Here is a 17789-nt window from a genome sequence, read left to right as displayed (position 1 = left end):
CTGTCTCTAGTTCTCTTTTACCAAAACACTACCCATCCTGTGATTTGTATGATCACCCTAAAGAAAGGAACACATACCCTCTTGCACTCTCTCAGTAGTTGATGAGTACCATTCACATGACATTATTTTATTGGTCTTTTCAACAAGATTGTAAACTTCTGAAGGGAAGGGACCATATCTTTTATAAAATTGTGATTTACAAAGCACAGCTTGATGCCTCCCATATACAGGGTGATACAGGGTGATAAATTGAAGTGTTGATGAAAAAAACAACTCCAGGGTGTACCCTGGAGCTTTAGAGACAAACAAAGGATTTAAAAATTCATCCTGTATTCATTGTATATTATGCAAGTTATTTAAACTTATTGTGCAGTAGTTTTTGCATGGGGTTTGCGTGAAGATGAAATGATAGCGTGTATGTCAGAAATTTGTAGGTTCCAGAGCTTGATACAAGTGTTCGTGATAATACCCAAACTGTATTTTGTTGTGTATATAAATTTCTTTGGCTTAACTTAATGTGAAATATTGTTGTTGAAAAAATGTTGTTTTAATGTTCCTTACCTGAATGATGGCAAGATTGATTTAATGTTAGCTGAATGTGTATTCTAATAAATCTCTTTACTGTTCATCTGAAACAAGAACAAAAATCCAGATGCCTTTGGTGAAAGTAATGAGTTACCTTTTTGGACTGCAACAGTTTCAAAGATGAATGAATTTAAAAGTTTTGTTAACTTTCCAAAATTGATCCTTAATTCCTCATACTGAATTACATTGGGGTTAAATACATTTTTTGAAGGGCATCTTTTCACAGATTTCCATAAATTTCTTAAAGGTGACCCCATCCCTGTCAGTTCTATTTCCTAGGAGTATTTAAAACTAAATAGCTTACCTGGCTAGTGCAGGTTTTAAACAGGACTGAATTTGTGAAAAGCTTTTTATTTGATTGGGGATAAGTTCTGGTGCTAAGAACAGTATTTTGGAATAGAAGAAGTTTCTGTCTTTCAGAGATTTTTTTCCCCCTCAAAAACAAAATCTGAATGTCCTGCATACCTGGATGATAGCTGTAAATTAGCTTAAAGGAAGAGGTAGGTTGAGGTTCAGGGGGAGATGAGTTTCATAAGACCAGCATCTTAAACCACGAATGCTGTCATCACACATAAAATAGGCCCTGAAAATGTGGGCCTGTTATGGTTCTCTGTATGTTATTGGTGACACAGAGTGGTAACAGAAACTGAGTTTGTAAGGAGGAGGAGGCAATGATTGTGGCTTCTGAGTCTTCCTTACTCGTAAGAAAATATGATGTGCAGTTTGGATAACATTCTTTGGACCACTAAAGAGGCTTGGGAAGTTAACCTTATAGGCCGCCCGGATGCTTTTAGGCAGTCAGTATAGAGAACCGTTACTTTATTACCTAGGGTATAAAGTTTAGAAAATATTAAGCCTTTTTTGTATTTTTTTTTAAGGCTTGCTTTTACTTTATATTACAGACAAAAATTCTGAAAGAAAGTCTGTGTTTATTCTAATAGAAATAGATATAACCTGACAGTGAAAATTATTAAAGTTACATTGACGAGTGTATTAAAAATATGTGCATGGAGGTTTTGTATTAACACTGAGTTCATGCTAAGCTGCCATTTTCACGGTAATTTCAGGAAATAAGAAATGGATAACATTTTCATTTTATTTAAGTACTCCCATGAGTTTCTATTAAGGGTGAAAACGTCATGACAGTATTTGTTACAAAGTCACATCCAATTTAAACCTAGTCTGGTGACCACAGAATACTATTATTTTAGCTTAAGTCTTCTACAAAATAATGTAACGTCTTTTCCTCTTGGTTACTTTAATGTAAAATGAAGATTATCATGCTTTTTTTTTCTTCCACCAAAATTGTCTGAAATAAATCTATGTGAACTATTTAAGACATTCAAGTTTCAGCATTTAGATTTTTATTCTTATAGGCTTATCACATGATCACTAGTCACTAGCTTATAAGCTTGTATTTTAAAAGAAAACATTTATTAGGGATAGGATTCCCATTTTCTCCTGGGAGAAGGCAGAAGTAGTTGTTTTCTTCCTTTGTTTTATTAAAAACAGTAATTAACCCAAGGGATATATTTCTCTTTTACCTCTTATGCAGACACTTAAAGAGTTGCCACCATCATGGCCACAGTTCAGTATGTGATGAGGAAAATGCTGGTCTTAGAATCGTAAGATTTATATTTGAGCCGTAGCTCTCAATGGGGACTGCTTGCAAATTGCTTAACCTGAGCCTCAGTTTCCTGATCTGAAAAAGGAGGATACAACCTACATCACAGGAATAGTCCACAAAGTAAATGAGGAAATAAAGTTCGTTGTCACCAATGTAACGTTCTAGAAAGATAACATGTTATTGACAATGTTGTTAATTCTATATTTTTCAAAAGAAATAAGTTTTTGGATGACCACTGTTTACTCAATAGCACACCCTTCTAAATTAGGATCTTTTCTTACACACATTTTGCATTTTTCTTTCTTTGTTTCTCCTCCACTTTAAGGGTTTTCATAAACTCTGGTCTATACTTTTGAACGCCTTTCAAATTTGAACCAGTTAACATCTGCCACCTACTGACCCAGTTCTCTCCACTTCCTCTAATCCTGCCCTCCACATACACAGTTGCTTGTTTTTGCTGGGTGATTAAACTGGCCATCATTTGATTTTCAAAGATCTAGATTAATACAGGGTTAGAAACAGCAGCTTCTGAATGCATCTGAACGATATTTTTAGCAAGGTGCGTAACAGCCAGTAATAACTTCCCCCCCAAAGAACAGTTGGTAAAACCCCACATGGACTTGCTTTTTCTTTCATTGTATAGCATTTATAGGTTTTAAAAGTGATTTCTGCTCACATATCCAGATTAAAAACATTTTTTCAGTACGTATGAGTTTGTGAAATAACTCACCCCACGTGTAAGTACTTCAAAATGCATGCCCTTAACTAGTATTTGAATTTTTATAGATTTGTACTTTTGCTGACTGCAAGAAGATAAAAGACCTAGCGCCAGTTCTTACTGGGTCAAGATTTATTTTAAAGTATCAACATTTCCTCAGCTTTTTGTTACTTAAAAAGTCATACAGATTTTCCTGCAAAGAGGTTTAACAGGCTTTATTCCAGGAAGGAACATTCAGGATGCTTATGCTGTGGTAGTAACAAAAACAGTGTACAGTTGACCCTTGAACAAGACAGGAGTTGGGTCACCAGCCCCCCAACCTGTGTATTTGAAAATCTGCATATTACTTTTGACTCCCCCCAAACTTAACTACTAATAGCCTACAGTTGACCATAAGCCTTACCGATAAAATAGTCCGTTAACACGTATTTTGTAGTTAAATGCATTATGTACTGTACTCTTACAATAAAGTAAGCTAGGGAAAAGAAAATGTTATTAACATAAGGAAGAGAAAATGCATAGTACTGTGCTGTATTCATCCATATGCTAAGTTTACATCATCTGTTAAGATGAATTGTCTGTCAGTACCTACGTCAATATTGTCTTATATGATGTAAAACGTTGTAGATGTTGTATGCTTTATTAACATTAGACATCAAACATGAAAAGATCATGTGAAAATTTCATATTTATTTGCAGACATAACAATTCATACGTTGATAATGAAGAAGAACAGTGTGGTCACTTTATGGTAGCCTAGTGTAATCAATACAGTTGTTTCACGGCAGCCCAGCCTATACACTAATGAATGAATCCTTATAAAATTTTTATGGCATACCGTATTACACTCATGTTCGGGGAGCATACTGTACAGTAATGTAATTCTTTGAAGGCAAAGTTATAAAACAGAAAATTAACACATTATTAATTTTATGTTAAATATCACTCACCTTATGCCTCTGTAAGGATAGACTAGTATCTACATACATTTTATACATTCATGACATACCTGTTTCTTAATTTTTTGATATTTCTAGTCTAGGTGGTTTGTCTGAAACTGTTTCAAATTGTCACAAATCTCAAAAAAATGTCCAATATATTTATTGTAAAAAATCCACATGTAAGTGGACCCATGTAGTTCCAAACAAGGGTCAACCGTTTTTGGTGAATTTGTTAATAGAAATTGCCAGAAACTAGTCTACCCTAGAAATGTATTTTTATTTAAAGAGGCTAGTGGGGGCAGTAAGGGCTAGTATATATATTTGTGTCTTCAGCATAGCTCTAGGTGCAGAAAATTTGACTGTGATCTAAAAATAGACTATTAGTTTTTCGTGAAATGATCAGGAGACAAGTTGACCAAGGCAACTGGTTTGCCATGGTGGAGCCTTTATTGGGCAGTGGTCTGTGGAATGCATTGTAGAGGCACACTGACCTGAATCGGAATCATGGTGTACTCCTCACCTGCTGTATGACTTTGGGCAACCCACTCCACTGTTCTGAGCCTTAGTTTCTTCATCCGTAAAGTTACATAATATCTATTTTATAGGTAACAATTAAAGGAGATAATACATGACTTAACACTGTTGTCAATAACTGGTATTATTTGCCATCTAGTTAATAAAAGTTAATCATAATAGCTGGGAATTAACCCTCCAAATAGTTGTTTTAAAAACTTGCATTCCATGTTGAGAGTCATTAAAATATAGAAATATATTTGTGGCTTTTAAAAAGTCTTCAGAAAACCATATTCAAGTCAAAGCAGTATTTACAGGTAAGTGGATTGAATTTGACAAGGATTGAGACACTGTGGTGTGTGATGGTTTTGAACAAGTGTGAATCCTACCTCTGCCACGTACTTAGTGACTGTTGGCTTTGGGCTAGTAATCTTGCCTCCTAAGGCTCAGCATTCCCATCTGTAAAATGGGGATAATTTTATAGGGTTGTTTTGAAAATTAAAGGAATTAAGCCGTAGAAAGCACAATGTAGTTCCTGGCACATGGTCTGTAGTAATTTTTAGTTGTTCTTTTTAGTCCACAGATAGATAACTTTTGGACACGGCCTTGAGTACTTGTGGGAAATATAGTTCCTAATTTTTTTGATTGAATGGTTAATGTTGGAATTTTGGGAGTAAATGCTTTTTTATTTGTATAACGTTTAGTTGACTTACATTAAAATAAAATACTACAATGCTCTGAATCTCTTGTAGTAAAAATGGCACCTAGTTTATGTTTTGTAAAAGTAGATGTTTACACTGCATCTGCTACGGTCTGAATGTGTGTCTCCCGCAAAATTCATATGTTGGAATACTAACAGCGCTCCCACCCACTCACCCAAGGTGATGGTTTTAGGAGGCGGGGCCTTTGGGAGGTGATTAGGTCATGAAGGAAGAGGCCTCATGAACGGGATTAATGCTTATAAAAAGGCTCAAGAGAAATCCCTTTCCCCTTCTACCGTGTGAGGTATAGTGAGAAGATGGCTGTCTGTGAACCAGGAAACAGGCTCTCCCCAGGCAATCCGCCCTCACCTTGCTCTTGGACTTCCCAGCCTCCAAAACTGTAATAAATTTCTGTTGTTTTATAATAGAATACCAGCCTATGGTATTCTATTATAGCACCCTGAATGGCCTACGACGGCATCCATTTTTGTGGTCACTCCATGGCTTTGTGCTTTTAATCTAGTCTTTATTCGTGCATCTGCTTTCCTTCCTGTTTCATTTCTTGTATGTGGAGTGACCCAAAGAAAAAACGAGGTAGAGCAGGAAGAGGCAAAGATTGTACCAGAGGTCAGTAATAGTCAACCCTAGGATGATCAGATGTACTTTCTGCATTAAAGCCCTCAGTTAAGTTGATTCATGACTACTTTTTGAAGTTTCACCAACACAATAATTTGTATTGCTTTTGTTTACTGTTGTAAAATGTGGTGAGAAGATTTTAAAGGAAATCTCTGCTTTTCTCAACAGCTTTCAATAATTTTATTTAGAGCTGTAATTCATCCAATAATTTTTCAAAATGACAGCTAATAAAAGATTGCTAATTATATAATTACCATATATTATAGGTATAATATTTAGGATAGAGTTAAGTGTATTCTATATAAAGTTAATTTTTTATATCCTCTATTTTGGGCCCAGTATGTCTAGAGTAAGTTATTCAATGGTATAGGGATTTTACCTTATAGGAATTTTCAGCTGATAAGACTTTTATGAGGAGGCATAAAAGGTTTGGTAGGTTGTTATAATGAGAACATGAAGAGTTATTAGTTTTGAATAGCTGTAGTTTGGGCTTTGTTAACGACTGATGGGTTGGCTTTGAGTTAAAAAGCAAAACCTGATGACTCTAAGCCCTTTGACTCAAACTGTAACTGACTGTCAACCCACCTTCTTTTCCAATCAGGGATGAAGGGGTGCATCTCAAATGAATGAAGGTGTCCCACAGCTGCCTTCCAGTGTGTGTTCACACACAAAGGAAGCATAATTATTTTATTTAATTCATCATCTGATTTTATTTGGCCTTGGGAACTCCTCACCTCCTTCTTACCACCTAATTTTCTCTCTCTCCTTCCGTTTCTTCCTTTCTTTGGGTGAGCACTAATAGTTTTGCAGAATCTGGCTAGGCATATAGTGGTTTAGAATATAATTTTATTATTTGAAGTATTTTAAAGCTCTGTATTCGGAATGCCTTTGCTTTGGTTATATGTTTACTTTCAATTCTTAGTTAAGAACAAACGCACTGTTTATACAGTCATTCCTATGAGGAAATATGATTCACATTGAGAGATCTTGTTTATTGTCATATGACATATTCTCTAGGCATGCAGCATAGAAAAGGGAGAAAACATCCCACATCCATCTTCACTGTAGCTCGACCTAACACATTTCGGGAAACTGAATATTTGAAAAATGTTTCTGTGTTGATTAAGATATAAGTAATAGAAGACCTTACTAAAATAGCTTAAACAGTAAGGAGTATATTATGTCTCACTCAACAGGAAGTTTAGATTACTGGTCGTTAATTAATTGTCATAATAACGTTATCAAGGACCCACGAGGTATTTTCCATATTTCTTCTCTGCCATCTTGAGTGTTTTGACAATGTCACTCTTCATGGTTGCAAGATAGCTATTTTTCCATGCCACTTTTTTTTTTAAAGTGGGGAGAAACATTTTCTAGTAAACCTCATTGGCCATAATTGTATCATAGGCCTGTGCCTAAACGCCTTTTTGGCAGAGTAAACATTACTTGCCTTAAGCAGCTTGACCTAATCAATATTCACCTTCTAAGGTGTTCTGCCAGCCAGTAAGAAAGGGGGAGGCTCTGAGGATAGAGCAGTGAACAGAAGGGGAAAAAACTGCTGCCCCCTTGGAACTTACATTTTATTGGTGAGATAGACAAAAATATAAAGCAATTCAATTTCATGACCTCTTATTAACAAGTGCTAACTTAAAATTAGAGAAGGAACATGGAAGGTCTGGGGTGGGGTGTGCGTGCAATTTCAGATTATGTCCAGGGAAGTCTCACCCAGAAGATGCCTTGAGTAAAGGTTGAGTTGGCGTGGGAGCTGATGATGCAGCTCTCTGGGGAGAAGAGTGTTCTAGTTAAACGCCCTGTGGCTGGAGTGGGGTGAATAAGGAAGGATCACAGGAAGTGAGGTCAGAGGGGGAAGCCACTAGACAGTTTTGAGCAGAGGAGTGATCCAGTGTAACATTCTTACATAATCACTTTGGCCGTTGTGTTAAATGGACCAAAGGGGCGTTAAAAACAGAAGCAAGGAAACCAGCTAGGAAGCTTTTGTAATAATCGAGGAGAAATGGTGGTGACTAGGATGGGAGCAGTAAGAAATAGTTGGATTCTGAATATTTCTAATGGAAAGCCCACAGAATGTGCTGAGGAATTGGATGTGAGGTGTGAGAAGAGGAGAGGCCTCTAGGATGGCAGCCAGGGTTTGAGGCCTGAACAATTAGAAGAATGGAGTTGATATTATCTGAGATTAGGAAGAACAAGAACTCAGTTATTGACATATTAAATTTGAGATGTCCAATAAACAATTATATATATATTTCTTGAAGACAGATCAATATATATTTTTTAAAAGGATGACTTTGGCCATTAATAACAGGAAAAGGCTTCAAAAATGTATATATATTCAAACAACAGCAATAAGGAGAGAATACAAAAGGGGGAAATAAAAGTGTTATGCGGGGGCAGGACTATTTTACGTTCCATTGAACAAATACAGGGAAACACTGGAACTAATTTTAAAATAGAGTATTCAAAGAAACATCTATACACTGAGCATTTATTTAGTGCCTACTATATTTTAGTTTCAAAAATTGCCTATTAAATATATTTATTCCTTGAGTCAGTACCTCAGTTTTGAAGCCCCAAATCATGTTAAAAATACACATTAAAAAAAGAAATACACCACAAGGACCAATGATACGGATTTAGAGTATGTCTGTTTACTCTGAACATGATGCAATAAGTGATCCTTCTAAAGACGTTCTGCTGTTAACTGTCCAGATTATCCTCCCACACCCCAACTTCCTCAGTATTGTGCAGCCTATAGCTAATGCACAGGCATATTATTCAGTAGTGATCCAAGTCAGGAGAAAGATCAGTACAGTATACCTTAGGCGAGTTTATCCATAAGAATGGCTTTTCTTTTGAAGAGGAATTAGTCCAAGATGTCTTTTAACCAGATTATTGCACTTATTTACATTTAATAAGGATGCCGCACCTAGCTACAGTTTTCAATCTGCGTGCATCACATAAAATGCTGAGAAGCACCTTGTAAAGTACCTTTCATATTATAGGTGCTCAAGAAATATTTAGGTAGAAAGTTTGATTTGGAACATTATCATTTCTAATTTATTTAAAAACTTAAAAAAAATTACGGGACATGAAGTAGTAGGCATCGCTTGATCAAATGTGCCCTATCCATAATGTGAGGTTGTTGAGGAAACAAATTATAATTGTTTTGTCAGATAAAAGTACTGTGTAATAAATACACGAAATTATTTATTGAGCAAAGAAATACCGCTCTTTAAAATGGATTAGGCTTTTCTCATCACACTTTTGGCCAATCATGCTGAATATATGACCTTTGGCCTATATGACCCATGAGGGGAAATGTGTATATTTAGAGGGGAAATCTGTTTGTTCAGAACATGAAGTGTACTGAATTACTTCAGTTTACCTATTTCTCATGTTAAGTAATTTTTGCAAAATGACCATCTCTCATGAGAGAGTTCTGCAAATTTACAGTAATGAAGCAAGCACTTATGTTAGTTTCATTTGCGACCAAATTGATGGTAGATATGAATTAGACTCATTCTTTGGTCGACCAAGCTATAAGTTTTTAATCTACAAATTTGCTTTCAAGTTCTTTAGAGTGTATTTCTTTATATTCTCCTTTGCTTTTGTTTTTTAAAAAAAGGAGAGTTTGCAAAATCTATTGCCTAGCAGTTAGCATTTGTTCATGTGTGCAAATGATTAAGATGCTTACCTAAACAAGATTCTTGTCGAAGTAAAACTTATAGCAGCTTACTTTTTTATTATGTAAACATGAATGATATAAACAAGGAATATATTTAAATTATGAAGCACAATATCAAAGTGATCTCCCGAGAACCCACCAACCAGCATGGGATCAGGACTTTACTAATAACAGTTGCATCTGTCAGCATTGTGCCTCTCCTTGCCTATACCTTTACCCTTACTGCCCTCCCTGACCCCCAGCTACTCTTCAGTTTTGTGTTAATCATTTACTTTCTTTTTATTATCACATGGTTTCTTAAATAATATGCTGTTTAATTTTACTTTTTTTTAAGTTTTGTAAAATTGGTAGCATACTGTGTGTAGTCTTCTGAGACTTTTTTTTCCCATTCATTGTGTTTCTTGGACATTTATTTATATTGTTGAATGTAATTGTAGTTCATTTATTTCACTGCTGAGTAATATTCCATTGTATGAATTTATTTTCTGTCCTATTGGTGGACATCTGGGTTATTGTTGTTGGGTTTTTGTTTGCTTGTTTTATTCATTTTTGATATATCTATTTTGCTGTATCTATACATTGATACAGATGTGTCTGTGTATCAGCAATCATTTGTATGTGTACTAGTGTACATGTGCAAGACTTGAGGAGAAATACCTAAGAGTAGAAGCATAGAGAATGTTCAACTGTATGAAATAATGCCAAATTGTTTTCTGAAGTCTTTGGACCATTTTACCTTCCACTAGCAATGTATCAGAACCCCCTGTTGAGCCAGATCATTGCCAAAACTCAGAATTGTCAGGCTTCTTAACTTCTACTTATTTAGAGGCTGCAAAATAGCATCTTATTATGGTCTTAATTTGTTTTTCTGTGATTGCTGATGAAGTTGAACATCTTTTCATGTGATACTCAACATTGGTATTTTTCTTACACAAAATGCTTGTTCATGTCTTTTGTCCATTATGTACTTAAGATCGTACATTAAATGCAGTTATTTTTTTAAATTTAAAATTTTAAAATAACACACTTAACAGAGAAGTTGCAAGTACAGTAAAGATACATTTTTTTTTCCCTGAAGATTTGATTTGATGCTCCATCGCCCCTAAATAAATGAGTGTATATTTCCTACAAACAAGAACATTATCCTAAAAACCACAATAAAAACCATTAAAATCAAGAAATTAACACTGATGCATTGCTACCACCTAATCCTCAGGTCTCATTCACTTTTCAGAAGTCGTCCCAATAATGTCCTTTATAGTAAAAGGTTCCAATTTAGAATCACGCCTTGCATTTTACTTGTCACATCTCTTTAGTCTTTTTTTTCCAATCTGAAACCATTCTTCAGCCTTTGTTTGACTTTCAAGACCTTGGCACTTTTGAAGACTATGTAGGCCAGTTATTTCATAGAATGTCTCTTCCTTTAGGTTTGTCTGCTGTTAACTTATGAGTAGATGTAGGTTATGAATATTTGGCAGGAATATCACAGATGTTACACTGTCTTCTCTTCTCATCTTGTAAGGTGGCACCTGGTTTCATTTTGACCTATTACTGTTGAAGTTCACTTGGATTACTTGATTCAGAGGATGTTGGCCAGGTTTCTCTACTGTTAAATTACTCATTTTTCCTCTGTAATTAGTAATTATTTTGTGTGAAGGTGCTTTGGAACTGTAAATATCCCCATCCTGGTCAAACTCTCATTTAATTAATTAATTTATTTGTATCACTGTGAGCACATGATTCTGTGTTTTATTCAATGAGCTATAATGCATTACTGTTGTTATTTATTTTGATGTTCATCTTACCCTGAGTTAGCCGGTGGGATCCCCTTCAAGTTGGCTTCTGTGTCCTTTTGACATGTCATTCCTCGACCATACTGCTACCTCCAATTTCATTCCCATATTATAGAGTTAAACCACATTTTTTCCCTTTTTTGTACCTCCTCTCTAACAGTGGGAAACTTGCCTATTGTTATCCTAAATTTACTTACTTATTTGATCAGTCTCCCTCCACCACCCCACAATTCTATTTGAGCTTCAAAGCCACTTACGTGGAAGCCCTCCTCACCCCACTTGGATTCCTACATTGCACAGCACGGTGCCTCGTGCATCTCTTTATGGGCACCCTGATCAGGCGTTGACACCCATCATTGGACCACTGCCATGCAGGGTTCTGCTCACCCTAAACCACCCTTCCAGAGCTTGGGTGTGGACTCCCACGCCACATTGTCCCCTCCCTCCACCACGGACACTTGCCTCATCCTGCTTGGGCTCTGACTCCCCTTATTAGGGATGCCCCTTTGCATTTTTAATTAAAATGTTATACCACACACACACACACACACGCACACACACGCACACACACGCACACACATACATTCTGGATACCAAAATCTTTTTTGGCAACGTGCTTTGTGGTATTGTAGTTTATCTTTTTCTTTGTTGTATTTGTTGATGAGTGGAGGTTTTTAAGTATGATGCAGTTGAAGTTATTAATCATATGCTTTATAGTTAACCCTTTCTATGTCCTGAGAAAACCTTTGCTACTCTGAGTTCATAAAGGTATTCTTATATTTTGTTTTAAAAATGTTAGAGACTTGATTTCTCTCCTTAAAACTTGAATTCCTCTGGAATTTATTTTTTATATAGTATATAGTAGAGATCCAATTTCTTTTTCCCCCCCCGAATGGATAACCAGTTGTTTCACCACTGTTGAATGATTCCTCCTTACTTCAGTGATCTGCAGTGCAACTTTTATTAAATATCATTTTCCTTATGTGTGAAGGTCTGTTTCTTCTCCAGTGGTCAGTTTGTCTCTTTTCCAGGAGCACACTAACTTAATGGGGTAAAGCTTTAAAAAGTCTCCATATAGGTAGAGCACATTCTTTACAGTATGCTTTTTCTTGTTGGATGGCTTTGTCTCTTACGGGCTTTTGCTGTCCCGTTGTAAATTTTAGAATCATCTTATAAAACCTTTGGATTTCGATTGGCATTGCATTCAATGTATTGGTTCAGTTTGAGGAGAATTACCACGTTATAGTATTGAGTCTTTCTATCAGGAACATGGTATGTCATCCCATTTATTTAGGTTGCATTTAATAATGTCTTCCAATATTTTCTCCGTATAGAATTTGCAATATTTACAAGTTACTTTTGTTCTTTAGACACATTTTCTTGTTGGATGTTTTTTAAATGTTATTTTCTGTTTGTTACTGGTGTGTAAAAACACAGTTGATTTTCTTATGTGATTTATATTTAGTTACAATTAATTGAATACTAAAACCTGTTCAGATGAAATGTCAGACATGCTCAAAAGCAAGTAAGTCAGATTAGAAGTCCAGGTTTCTAATCTGAAATTACTTTTGATATTTTAATAATTTCTAGCTAATCATCGTGTTTTTTTTACAGCTTTATTGAGATAATTTACATACCGTAAAATTTACCCATTTAAAGTGTTCTTTATAGCCACACGGGTGTGCAGCCGACACCACCATTGAATTTTTGAACGTTTTCATGAACCTAAAAGGCACCCCATACCCATTGGCAGTCACTCCTATCCTCCTCCATCTTCAGCCGTAGGTGATTACTGATCTACTTCCTGTCTCTGAATTCGCCTATTCTGGACATTTCACATAGATGGAATCATATAACACATGTTTTTTTGTAACTGGCTTCTTTCACTAAGCATAATAATTTGCAAGATTCATCTATATTGTAGCATATATCAGTAGTTCATTCCTTTTTATGGCTGAATAATATTCTGTTGTATTGAATGTTATCACATTTTGTTATTCATTGGTTGATAGACACATAGGTTGCATCTAATTTCTGGCTGTTATGAATAATGTTGTTGTAAGCATGCATATATAGGTTTTTGTGTGGACATAAGTTTTCCCTTCTGTTTATGCCTAGGAGTAAGAATTCTGGGTTATATAGTAACTCTATGTTTAACTTTTTAAGGAGCTGCCAAACTGTTTTCCAAAGAGGCTATGCTATTTTATTTTATGTCTCATCAGCAATGTGTGAAGGTTTCAGTTTCTCCCTGTCCTCCCTAACCTTTGAATTATTCAGTCTTTTAAAAAAATATGTATCTATTCTAGTGGGTGTATAATGAAATCTCATAGGTTTATTTGCATTTCTCTGATAGGTCATGATGATGAGCATCTTTCTGTGTATTTACTAAACATTCATGTATCTTTGGTGGAGTCTTCAAATCTTTAGCCTGTTTTTTAAAATTGATTTATCATCTTATTCTTGAGGGCTAAGGCTTTTAATATGCTGGGTACCGTTTCTTTATCATGTATACATGATAAAGAATATATAGAGAAAATATTTGCAAATATTTTCTCCCATTATGGGACTTGTCTTTTAGAGAATTTGATGAAGTCCATTTTTTTAATTGATTGAGCTTTTCTTGTCATATTTAAGAAATCTTTCCCTGACCTAAGGTCACGAGATTTTTTTTTTTTTCCCTTATGCTTTCTTCTAGAAGTTTTGTAGTTTTAGTTCTTACAGTTTGAGCTATGGTCTATTTTGGGTTACTGTTTTTGTATGTTGTGAGGTAAATGTTTATACTTATTTATCAGTTTATTTTTGCATGTGAATAGCCAGCTGTTCCTGCACCATTTATTAAGAAGACTTTTTTCCCCATTGAATTGCCATAGCACATTTGTTGAAAATCAAATGACCATGAATGTGAGAATTTATTCTGGGCTATCTATTCTGTTTCATTATCCAAATGTCTATCTCTATGCCAGTATCACACTGTGTTGGTTATTAGAGCTTTATGTAAGTTTTGAAATTAGGTGAAGTCCTGCAACTTTAATCTGCCTTTTCAATATTGTTTGTATATTTTAGGTTCTTTAGACTATCATATATATTTTAGGATCAATTTCTACAAAAAACAGCACGATGGGATTTTGATAGATCAATTTGGGGAGAATTGCCATCTTAACAATACTGAGTCTTCCAGTCCATGAACGTGGAATGGATCTTTGTTTATTTAGACCTTTAATGTCTCTTAACAGTGTTTTGGATTTTAAGTGTATGGCTTTTGCATTTTTAAATTAAATTTATTCATAAGTCTTTTATTTTTTGCTACTATTGTGAGTGAGGGGAACTTTTAAAATTTCATTTTTGGATTGTTTTTTGCTAGTATATAAAAATGCAATTACTTTTTATACATGGATCTTGTATTCTACAATCTTTCAAAACTTTCTTAATTTTAATAGCTTTTTTGTTTGTTTTGTTTTATTTGCTTCCTTAGGATAATCTACGTACAGGATCATGTTGCCTGCAAATAAAGAGTTTTTTATCTTTTTCTTTTCCAGTCTGTATGTCTTTATGTTTCTTGCCTGATTGCACTGAGTAGAATCTCTGGTACAGTGTTGAATAGTAGTGGCTAGAGCCGGTCATCCTTGCCTTTTCCCCAGTGTTAGAGGGGGAAAGCATTCAGTCTTTCACCAGTAAGTATGGTATCAGTTTTAGGCATGTGTCCCAGAAAGGAAAGATTATTTCACTTTGAAACAATCAACTAATGTAATATACCTTATCAAAAGAATGTAGGACAAAACTGCATGATTATCTCAATAGACACAGACAAAAAAGAAAGGAAGGAAACAGAAAACAAAATAACGAGTTTAAACAAAAGAGAGAGAGAGAGAGAGAGAGAGAAAAGAAGAAGCTACTTTGTATAAAATGGTGAGGAAAAGCTACTGTGAGGAGATGAGGAAAAGCTGGTATCTAAAAAACCTGGAGGCCTTAAAGTCACACAGAGAATAAAGTGGAGAGTAAGTAGTTCAGCACTAGGGTTTGCACTTGTCCTGTTCACTTTGTAATTCCAATACCTAGCACAGTGCCTTGCCCCTATAATTTGTTCTAATATCAAATACATAGTTTAGTATCTTGCTTTCTTGGCAGTCATATTCTGATCATTGTATCATGTCATTAAATATTCTTTGGAAACATATCTTTTAATGATTACATAATATTCCACAGTATAATTATAAGCCAGTTATTTGAATGTTTTATTATTCATAGACATGCTTCCTTCCTACGTGATTTACAACACATCTGGCATATTTCATTGATTTGGATTTAAGGCTAATTTTTCCATTTACTAATAATCTATGATAGTGGTTTATTTTATATTATCTTTTGCTAATTTTTATTTAAGTATTCTTCTAATTTATCCTTCCTGTGGTCATATGTTTAGCTCAAAAGGGTTATAATAATGCTTTAATAGAGACCAACCATTAAAACAATTCTAGAATGTGGCAAAGTATCAGACATAAACTGTGGGCACTGAATATTTTTTCCTCTCTACATGGAAAAATGTAGACTCGTGAACTTTATGTACTATTGCCAGGTGTTTTGCGCTACCCAAATTGAGACTATGGTAAGTGAGTAGTACTAGAAAAAAGTCAGGGATTATGCTCCAGAGAACTGCCAAGGCCCTGTCTTGTTTTCAAGTAAAATATACCAGAGTTTGAATTCCACTTTAAGTTCTTACTAGTTTTGTGATTTGGGGTAACTTAAACTCAGTTTCCTCATCTATAAAATGAGGATTATAATCATCATCTCATAGGGTTGTATGTAAAGGGTTTAGTGCAGTGTCTGTTAATAGTAACTGCCCAGTATATGAGAGCTGTCATTACCTTTAGTTTAAGTTTCTCACTGTCGCGGGAGTGCTGGTAAAGAGTGGTAGCAGGAAGGGTTCCTTATGCTTCAAGGCTTTGTCAGCAGATACCAACCAGCTCCTCTGGAGGTATTTACTTTTACTCTTGTCAGGAATTGGTCGTTTCCTTTGGTGAATTAGCCTGTTTAGAGACTATTTCTTGTCTGCTCATGTGCCAAAAAAGATACAGCCAAAAAGGTGGTATTTTATTTTATTATTTATTTATTTTTTTAAATGACATTTTGCAACTTTTTGTTTTTTAATTAATTAATTAATTTGGCTGTGTTGGGTCTTCGTTTCTGTGCGAGAGATTTCTCTAGTTGTGGCAAGTGGGGGCCACTCTTCATCGTGGTGCGCGGGCCTCTCCCTATCGTGGCCTCTCTTGTTGCGGAGCACAGGCTCCAGATGCACAGGCTCAGTAGTTGCGGCTCACGGGCCTAGTTGCTCCGCGGCATGTGTGATCTTCCCAGACCAGGGCTCGAACCCGTGTCCCCTGCATTGGCAGGCAGATTCTCAACCACTGCGCCACCAGGGAAGCCCCAAAAGGTGGTATTTTAAAGTAAATTAAGTTAGACCTTTTGACATCAGCTTGTAGGTTACTCCTCCCATCATCCATAAATATAGTTATGGTTACTTTCTTTTCCAGCTTGAAAACAAAAGGTAATACATGTTTTTTTCAAGAAGGAAAGAAATGTGACTAAAAATTGAACAATTATAATGTTGACAAGGGGCAAGATGGGGTTGTCTTGGGTATAGATTCTGAGATTGGGGACTGGGAATTTAGGACATTTCCAAGGCCCCTGGCGCATTCTAATAGAAATACTAAATTGATTGTAAATATGGTTATTTTTAAGTTCACGGGTAAAGTACTGCCTTGTAGTTATAGATTATCAGAAGTGATTTTTCCCTGCTCTCTCAGAATTCCTATCAGGATTTATAGTCAAGGTTCAATTTGAGTCCAGGATCTATAATTTGGCGCATGACACTTAACCAGCCCTGCACACTGTTTGTTTCTCCTTCATAAAATGGGGTAATGCCTTCTCTGCTTGTTTCACTGAGTTATGAAGATTCAGTGAGGTCTTGTCCATGAAGTGCTTTGTAACTGGTAAAGCATATAGCTTACTAATTGTGACTCCAGTTCATCCTGTCAGACCTGCCCTTTTCTCACTATTGTTTGTTAGGTCGCTGGTGAGGGTGACATGATAACCCAGAAATCTGTAATGTGCACTACATCCTAGGAGTGTTTGTTTTATACATATACTAGGGAGTGGACAGTGGTAGGCTGTTGCTATTTTCATCCTTTAATTTGTTTTATTTATTACAAAAGTAATATGCACTTATTGTAAAGAAACTAGAAAATATAAATCAGGAAAAAGGAAAAGAAAAAATCAGTTCTGCAAAAATAACTACTATATCTATTTTTGTATAATTTTAAAACAAAAATTCAGTTATGCTGAACATAATGTTGTTTCCCGTTTTTATCACTTAATATATAATATAGTATATTATTCCATGAAACTTAATTACCTTATATGACATTTTAATGGCTATGTAGTACATAATGATATGCTTATAGCTAGATATTTGTACATATCCTCTATTTTTTTTTTCCAATTAGGATAAATCCTACACTTGGAATTGCTACATCAAGGGATATACAACATTTTAAGAAATATGATTTCTTTTTGCT

The 17789-nt window shown here is 35.3% G+C and overlaps 1 protein-coding gene across 15 annotated transcripts in view; it reads left to right on the top strand.

Annotated features, from left to right (window-relative positions):
- NRIP1 (nuclear receptor interacting protein 1) overlaps positions 1-17789 on the top strand; it is a 190436-nt gene that overhangs the window by 24904 nt on the left and 147743 nt on the right. The window lies entirely within an intron of this gene.

The sequence above is a fragment of the Orcinus orca genome, chromosome 5, assembly GCF_937001465.1.
Source record: "Orcinus orca chromosome 5, mOrcOrc1.1, whole genome shotgun sequence".
Lineage (NCBI taxonomy): Eukaryota > Metazoa > Chordata > Mammalia > Artiodactyla > Delphinidae > Orcinus > Orcinus orca.
This window is presented reverse-complemented; position numbering and strand designations above follow the sequence as displayed.